This window comes from Triticum urartu, chromosome 5 (genome assembly GCF_003073215.2).
Source record: "Triticum urartu cultivar G1812 chromosome 5, Tu2.1, whole genome shotgun sequence".
Lineage (NCBI taxonomy): Eukaryota > Viridiplantae > Streptophyta > Magnoliopsida > Poales > Poaceae > Triticum > Triticum urartu.
Genome location: NC_053026.1, coordinates 65,450,157 through 65,458,730, shown reverse-complemented (window position 1 = coordinate 65,458,730; position 8,574 = coordinate 65,450,157). Strand labels below are relative to the sequence as shown.

The 8,574-nt window shown below is 47.2% G+C and overlaps 2 pseudogenes; both read right to left on the bottom strand.

Annotated features, from left to right (window-relative positions):
• Positions 1–1,276: 1,276 nt before the first annotated feature.
• On the bottom strand, positions 1,277–2,610 carry LOC125555651 (annotated as a pseudogene).
• A 3,617-nt stretch (positions 2,611–6,227) lies between these two features.
• On the bottom strand, positions 6,228–7,663 carry LOC125555650 (annotated as a pseudogene).
• Positions 7,664–8,574: the final 911 nt, after the last annotated feature.

The following is an 8,574-nucleotide window of genomic DNA, read 5'->3' as shown; positions in this document are numbered from 1 at the left end:
TTTCCTCTTCGTGCTTCTGTATGATAGGTTCCGGACCGTGTCGTGGGCAGCCTAGCCCTTTTCTAGGATATTGTGTAATCACATCACTTTTGGTTCGAGCAATGTGGTGCAAGGATGGATATTGTGCTTAGAGGTTTCTTTTGGATGAAACATATAATGGGATCATGTATTATTTGGAGTGTACAACTATATTGTGTGTACCATGAAGATTTATATGTAATCTCTTGCCTGCTGATGAATAATAATGTGCATGTTCCATGGTTTTCTTTAGGTAAGTACTTGTTTTTAAAAAGTGTCAATAGTTTTACGTCTTCCTTTTTATGCAAAACGTACTTTGGGTTCCAGACGTCGTTGTTTCTTAACTAATGAGCATATGGGCTATGCTATTGACATTAGTTTTCATGTTACGGTTGTTTATTGAACTCCAAGACCAATATACAACAAACTCATTGCAACTTAGATAACAAAACATGGCATTGATGGATGGATCACCAACATGCCGAACACTGCTACTCCACCTCATGGAAGACTTGTTGGATCCTTCTGTTGGAAGAATATTGAAAGAATAATCCTAGATTCAAATCAGTTACTAATTGCTCAACTGGTCAAGGGAACTCTGTTCTTTTTTGGACAAATAAATGGAATATTCTGCCATGCATAGACAATTTCAAGAGCTGCATTCTTTTGCCATCAATGATAAATTCTCAGTCCAACAAGTCGTAATCTGCTAGCTTGGAAGATCATTTCCATAGACTTATATATGTCTAAGATTAGAATTTTTTACGCATCATGTTACCAAGACACGGAATTGGCTGAATTTCTATTGTATCTCACATATTGCTCTCTCTCCTTATAAATATGTTACTTTTATTTATATATAGAAATACCATAATAATCATTCTATGGTTATTGCGGAAAACCCTATGTATGTCGAATCGAGCCTAGCTCAGATGGTCATGTTCTTGTGGTGAAACCATCTCATTAGAGTCCAAGTTCTAAACTTGGCATCGGTACTCACATTTTCCCGGATTTATTATTAAGTTCTGAAGCATATGACGACTATGTTAGAGTTGCTCTAAGCATAGTATGACATAGTAGGCACATATGTTTGAAAAGGTGTCGTTTTGCCGTGGCTGCTAATGGATCTGGTGCATAAATCACAATATTCTGCTTTTTTTAATAAAGGATCACAATATTCTACTACCTCTGTAAGTCAATATAACACATTTTTTTACACTATTGATTTAGGGAGGTGGTATGTATAATCATGGCCCAAACAACAACGATAGGTAAACATCATAACATATTCTTCTGACAAAGGACACTTATATTAATTGATGAGCAACTAAGAAGTAAATAAAGAATTCAATGCCACGACTTTGTAATCATCAAATGGGCAAGCATGCTGCTAACTTGGCCAAAGTGACCATGGAGTTGTCAGGACATATCAGCGTGGCGACGGGGTAAGATGCCCTTGTCCTGAAGGCTCGTGACGGTGTCGTAGAGACACTGGCTTGCCGGCGTGATGCCGACGCCTAGCTCCATGATCCTACGACTCCTGAACCGGCACCCTTTCTTCATCTCGCCCGCCCCTTCCTTGCACCTAGTGGGCACGGTACTCCGGAAAGAACTTTGCGAGGATACAACACACCTCAGAGTGGTGCAGCGTGCGCCCCGCGCAGAGGTACTGGCCATGCGAGTTAGGCATCTCGTACGCACGCACGTGTGCGTCCGCGACATCCCAGACATGCACGTATGCCTGGGAGCATTGGTGTATGTCTGCATCGAGCCGTCCAGGTATTTGGGGGTGTGCAAAGTGCTGGCATTCACCACCGTCTGCAACAGAGGGCCCAACACTAGAGGCGGGTTGATCACGACAAGGTCTAGCTTCCTCTCCTTTGCGAGCTCCCATGCCGCCTGCTCCGCCACCGTCTTTGCATAGCAGTACCAGTTCTGCATATGCTTACTTGTCAGATGCATGTCATTATACATGTATTTTCTTAGCAATATGGTGCTTCTAACATTACACGAGCGAGAGTTAATTAAGCTGACTTTGTGTTATTGCAGAACTCGAGGTCGCTCCAACATGTCTCGTCGGCCTCCCCATCGATGCTGCGGCAAGGATCCATGTACACGGAGCCGATCGACGATGTCATTACCACACGCCGGATGCTGCCCACCTCCTCCACGGCGTTGATCACGTTTCTCGTCCCGTTCACTGCCGGCTCAATCATTTTTCCTACACCCATACATGAATGAACCTTTGTCAGCCATCGTATATTTGATGTCAGTAGCTAGTAGTACACCTATATATATAGTATGTGGCTAAGTAAAGTACCGGGTCATCAGTGACGGGGCATGCGGTGTGGAAGACTCCTTCGCATCCTCAGAATGCAGCGACAAGGCTCTCCTTGTCCAGCAGGTCCACCCGAAAGAGGGTCAGCCGCTCCACCGCCCCTTCCAAGGCTCTCAGGTGCGCATTCCTTGCCACGTCATCTAGAATCACACACCAAAGTTAGGCACGATGCTTCGGTGCCTTAAGGCACCTACCTTTATGTCTATGACATGTGGGCCCAACAGGTGGCTGGCCCACATGTCAGTGCAGATGCCTTTAAGGCATCGAAGCTGTGTCCATACACTCCAGGCATGGAGATTAGAACATATGATGAACGGTGCATTGTACTCACCAGGGTTCCGGACGGTGCCGTGGACGGCGTAGCCCTTCTTCAGAAGGAGCTTCACGAGTCAGGACGCGATGAAACCGCCGGAGCCGGTCACACAGACAGTGCGTCCGTGGCCAGTGGCGACGCAGTTAGCCGTGTTGGCACGATCAAAACCCATATCTCAATCTGTAGAAAATTTCTGAACTAGAAGTTGCAATAGGCAACAGAGGATATGTATGTATATCTCGACTTCCAAGCTAGTTCCAAACTGAGCTGTGTAGTGACCGGTAGATATAGGGCCGGGATGGCGTGTGCAACGGTTGGCATCCACATCCCACTTGGCATGCTTAATTTGGGTGAACTGCAAATCTGTGTCAAATGTAATGTTGTGGCACTGCAGTTCCTATCACAAGAAAACACATGGCGGCTGTGTATAATAAGCATCGTTCTTGCCTTCACGCGTACCAAGTGTTGATTATGATTCCACTTTCAGCATACACCATTTTCTACAATGCACACGAGTATCATGTGTTGATTATAATGCCATAGCATTTTCTATAATACGCTGACCGGCAGACCAAGCTTGGATCAAACAAAAGAAAATGCAATGTGAACGGATGCGCGTAGTACTATAGGAGTAGTTAAGTTCCAACCTATATAGACCCCGCAAAAAAAAGTTCCAACCTATATAGTACTTGAAAAATTAAATATTCCTGTGCAGCATGGATCAGGAGCTGATGTGGGCCGTGTGGTGCTTTGTATCAGGTCGAGGGAAGAAAAAGATTCCATTTGGTGGATCGCATGCCGGTTGCCTCTGCGTTCGCATCATCAACTTGCCGGCCTTCTCTCTCTCAGAAAAAAAAAATCAACTTGCCGGCCGGCAGGTACGCTTCCCTCAACAAAAAACAAAAAAACTTGCCGGCAGGTAAACGCGTCAAGGCCAGACGTTCCAGGGCGACTCCGGTGGTGCAGCGTGCTCCCAACGCTCGGGTCAAGGCCAAATTGAGTGACATGTTGTTCACGGAGAGTTCCAAGCTTCGCCTCGTCGACAAAAACATGAAAACCTAAGGTATCCGTTGCCCTCATACAAGATTTTAAATGCGTTCTCGGACGAACATCTGGCTAGGATTCTATATGATAGAGGCGTAGCAGTAGAGGTCTTTAACGGGGACATTATTTCCCTGGTGCGTGCGAGGGAGGAGGCGCAGGCCGCTTTCGCCGTGGCTGCCATAAAATATGCTGCAGCTATGGAGCAGACCTTGGCACCAGTAGGGGCTGGTGTCGGTCTTGTGCCCGATGAGGGAGTAGAATTTAGGGATGCTTGTGCTATACCTTCTCCTAGCCGTGCCCCGGCTAGGAAGCGTGTGACCAAAGCGTTGAGCTCATGGGGAGTTCGCCTTCGCAACCGAATAATATAAAATGCGATATTTATTCTGGAATATTCGTGGTTGTGGCCATGGTGGTCATAAATCAAAGAACACACGGCAAAAGAACGTATTGATGTTGTGGCGCTGTAGGAAACTATTAAAGCCAATTTCACCTTTAAAGATTTGCTATCTTTTCATCCCTTGCAGGGTTACGACTGGCAATGGGTGCCGTCCTCTGGCCACTCGGGTGGCCTTCTCATGGGTTGTTCGTGATATCTGTGATGTAGTATTGTGGGAAAATGGTGTGTGTTTTTATTGCTGCGAACATTCGGCACAGAGTTTCTAGGTTGTCGTGGGTGATAGTGTGCGTTTACGGGCCTGCAGATCATGCGAGATCAGTAGATTTTTCAGGGGAGATCGCGGCTCTGGGTGGGGCCAAAAGAGAAACTAACATCCCGCTCATTGTTGGCGGCGATTTTAACCTGATTCGCTCGGGGGCGGACAAAAACAATGGCAACGTTGATTGGGCTAGGGTGTCTCTGTTCAACAATGCCATCGCGGCTGCAGCGTTGTGTGAAGTTGCCAGGATGGGCGCCAGGTACACCTGGACTAACAAGCAATTGGCCCCGGTTCGTAGTGTCCTAGATCGTGTGTTCTTCGCTTCAAAGTGGGAGGTCCTTTTCCCCTGTGCTCTTTGGTGGAAGAGACGCACATAGGTTCGGATTACGGTCCCTTTAATTTTGTCCTCAAGGGAGGATAATATTTGCCGCAGCAGTCGGTTTTACTTCAAAATGGTGTGGTTTGAGGTGGTTGTTTTCGTACAGTTGGTCAATGACCGCTGGGAGCAGATCGTGTCTCAGATGGGGTGCCAATGCGGTCCACCTGAGTTTTGGACCTCCGCGGCCGCCGTCTTGCAGGCTCCCCTCCGTGGGTGGGGGGGAGGGGGGATGGCAATCACGATAGCGAGTCCAAATGTGAGAAGGCTAGGTTGGTCGATGAGATTGCGTCGCTAGATGCACATGCCGATTTGCGTGTCTTCTCGAAAGAGGAGTGGGCTCACATATATGCCCTGGAGCACCAGGTGCTTGCGATTCTTCGTGCGAAAGAAGAATATTGGCACCGTAGGGATGGCGTCAAGTGGGTTACTGAGGGGATGCCAATACTGGCTACTTTCACGCATTTGCTGATGCCCGGAAGCGCAAATGCTCGATTTTGCGCCTCCAATCCGACTCCGGCCTCCTGGTAACCCAGAATGAAATTGTTAGTCACAATACGAGTTTTTCATTGGTCTGCTGGGGATGGCTGACGAAAAACTGCTCTGCCTCCGTGAGGATTTGTGGGATCCAAGGTGTCGTAGCACGAGAATGATGGACTTGCTCTTTCCTTCCTGCCGCAAGAGATTGACGAGGTTCTTACTGTTATGAAGACTGACACGGCCTCTGGCCCCGACGGCTGGCCCGTGGAGTACTTTAAAAGGTTTTGGCCGAGTCTTAGACACCTTTTCTATGCGTTAGTTAATGGCGCTTTACCCTCGGCATGGTAGATTTGTCTCGCCCGAATTTAATCTATTTCTCGTGGATGTGGCATATCGGCTTCTGCTTCTCTGACCAGGAGAAAAAAACCTATGCTCTGACGATTTGCCGGTCTTTCAGTTTAACCGATAATTCAGGTAGGCATTTTGCCTACTGATGATGTTTCTAAACAAATAATAATTCCAGGAGGATTCTACTGAGATAGTTCTCAAGATAGCGAACTACCGTATTTAGAGTAAATATCTTAACAAGCTTTTTGATTGGATTGAGGTTAATCCTTAAGCTCAGTTGATAAGACTCTAATTTTACATATATAAAGCAAAAATATCGCAGAATGGTTGTTGTATAGTTTTTACTTGAAAAACAGCGCACAGAAGCATGTCGACGCTTTCATACAGTCTAAGATTTCATTTGTTAGGTGAAGGGATGCCAGCTTGCCATTGTTGCCAATGAACATTATGCACATGTCGCCTAAAGTGTACAAACCACAACATTCTACTCCCTCTGTCTAAAAAATGCAAGATGCTTATTTATGCTGCTTACATATTGAGATAGAGAGAGTATGTTATATCACAGCCAAAGCGATGTTACTTTGGGAACACAGCCGACGAACATGGTGTGCATCTCGCCAAATCACAAGTCTCAGTTACTCGGTCCGAGATTTTAATGGCACAAGTAAAGATTTGGACATATTTTTCACTAAAAGTCATTTAAATTAATTGGTGAACAAATAAGAAGCAAATGGAGAATACAATGCCACGACATGCAATCATCAAACGGGCACGCATCTGACTTGACCAAGGTGGCCATGGAGTTGTCAGGACATATCAGCGTCGCGACAGGGTAAGAAGCCCTTGTCCTGAAGGCTGGTGATGGTGTCGTACAGACACTGGCTCGCCGGCGTGATGCCGACGCCGAGCTCTATGATCCTTCGACTGCTGAACTGACACCCCTTCTTCATCTCGCCCGCTCCTTCCTTGCACCTCATGGGTACTGGGTACTCCGGGAAGAACTTGGCGAGGATACGACACACCTCGGCGTGGTGCAGCGTGCGCCCCGCACAGAGGTACCGGCCATGCGCGTCAAGTGTCTCATATGCACGCGCGTGTGCATCCGCAACGTCACGGACATGCACGTATGCCTATGCCGCATTGGTGTACGTCTGTACCGAGCCGTCAAGGTACTTGGCGATATGCCACGTGCTGGCGTTCACCGCCGTCTGCAGCAGAGGGCCCAGCACTAGAAACGGGTTGATCACCACAAGGTCTAGCTTCCTCTCCTTGGCAAGCTCCCATGCCGCCTGCTCCGCCACCGTCTTCGCATAGCAGTACCAGTTCTGCATATGCTTACTTGTCAGATGCATGTCATTATACATGTGTTTTTTTAGCAATATGGTGCTTCTAACATTACACGAGCGAGAGTTAATTAAGCTGACCTTTGTGTTCTTGCAGAACTCGAGGTCACTCCAACATGTCTCGTCGGCCTCCCCATCGAGGCTGCGGCGAGGATCCATGTACACGGCGCCGATCGACGATGTCATTACCACACGCCGGATGCCGCCCACCTCCGCCGCGGCGTTGATCACGTTTCTCGTCCCGTTCACCGCCGGCTCGATCATTTTTTCCTGCACCCGTACATGAATGAATCATTGTCAGCCACCGTACATTTGACGTCAGTGGCGTAGTACACCTATGTGTGTAAGTAAAGTACCGGGTCATCGGTGACAGGGCATGCGGTATGGAATACGCCTTCGCATCCTCGGAATGCAGCGACGACGCTCTCCTTGTCTAGCAGGTCCACCCGGAAGAGGGTCAGCCGCTCTGTCGCCCCTTCCAAGGCTCCCAGGTGAGCATTCCTTGCCACATCATCTGGAATCACACATCAAAGTTAGGTGTGCACTTCAGGCATGGCAATTAGCATATAATGAAGGGTGCATTGTACTCACCAGGGTTCCGGACCGTGCCGTGGACGGCGTAGCCCTTCTTCAGGAGGAGCTTCACGAGCCAGGACGCGATGAAACCATCGGCGCCGGTCACACACACACAGTGTGTCAGCGGCCAGTGGCGACGCAGTTAGCCGTGTTGGCACCATCAAAACCCATATCTCAATCTGCAGAAAATTTCTGAACTAGAAGTTGCAATAGGCAACAGAGGGTATGTATGTAGTATATCTCGACTTGCAAGCTAGTTCCAAACTGAGCTGTGTACTGGTGAGAACCGCCTTTTGGCCGGTATATATAGAGCCGGATGGCGTGTGCAATGGTTGGTAACCACATCCCAGTTGCCATGCTTAATTAGGGTCAACTGCTAATCTGTGTCAAATGTAATGTTGCGGCACTGCAGTCCCTATCACAAGAAAGCATATGGCGGCTGTGTATAATAAGCATCGATCTTGCCTTCACACGTACCACGTGTTGATTATGATTCCACTTGGGTGTACATCATTCTGTACAATACACACGAGTATCATGTGTTGATTAATGATTATAATGCCATTGCAAGTTCGTAGCATTTTCTACAACAGGCTGACCGGTCAGGCCAAGCTTGGATCAAACAAAAGAAAATGCAATGTGAACGGAAGCACGTAGTACTATTGTACTCCCTCTATTCCATAATATAAAAATGTTTTTAGAACTAGTCTAGTGTTAAAAATATTCTTATATTATAGGATAGAGGGAGTAGTTAAGTTCCAACCCATATACTACTACTTGTGAAGATTGAATATTATTGTGCGGCATGGAGCAGAGGCTGGTGTGGCCGTGTGGTGCTCTGTATCAGGTCAAGGAGAGAAAAAGATTTCATTTGGTGGATCGCATGCACGTTGCCTCTGCATTCGCATCATCCAGCTGCCGTAAACAGGAGTAAAAGTACCCAAAAAAGAAAGAAAAAATTAAGTTCCAACCTATATGGTACTTGAAAATTAAATATTCTTGTGCAGCTTGGAGCAGAGACTTGGTGTAGCCGTGTGGTGATGTGTATCACGTCGAGGAGAGAAAATGATTCCGTTTGGTGG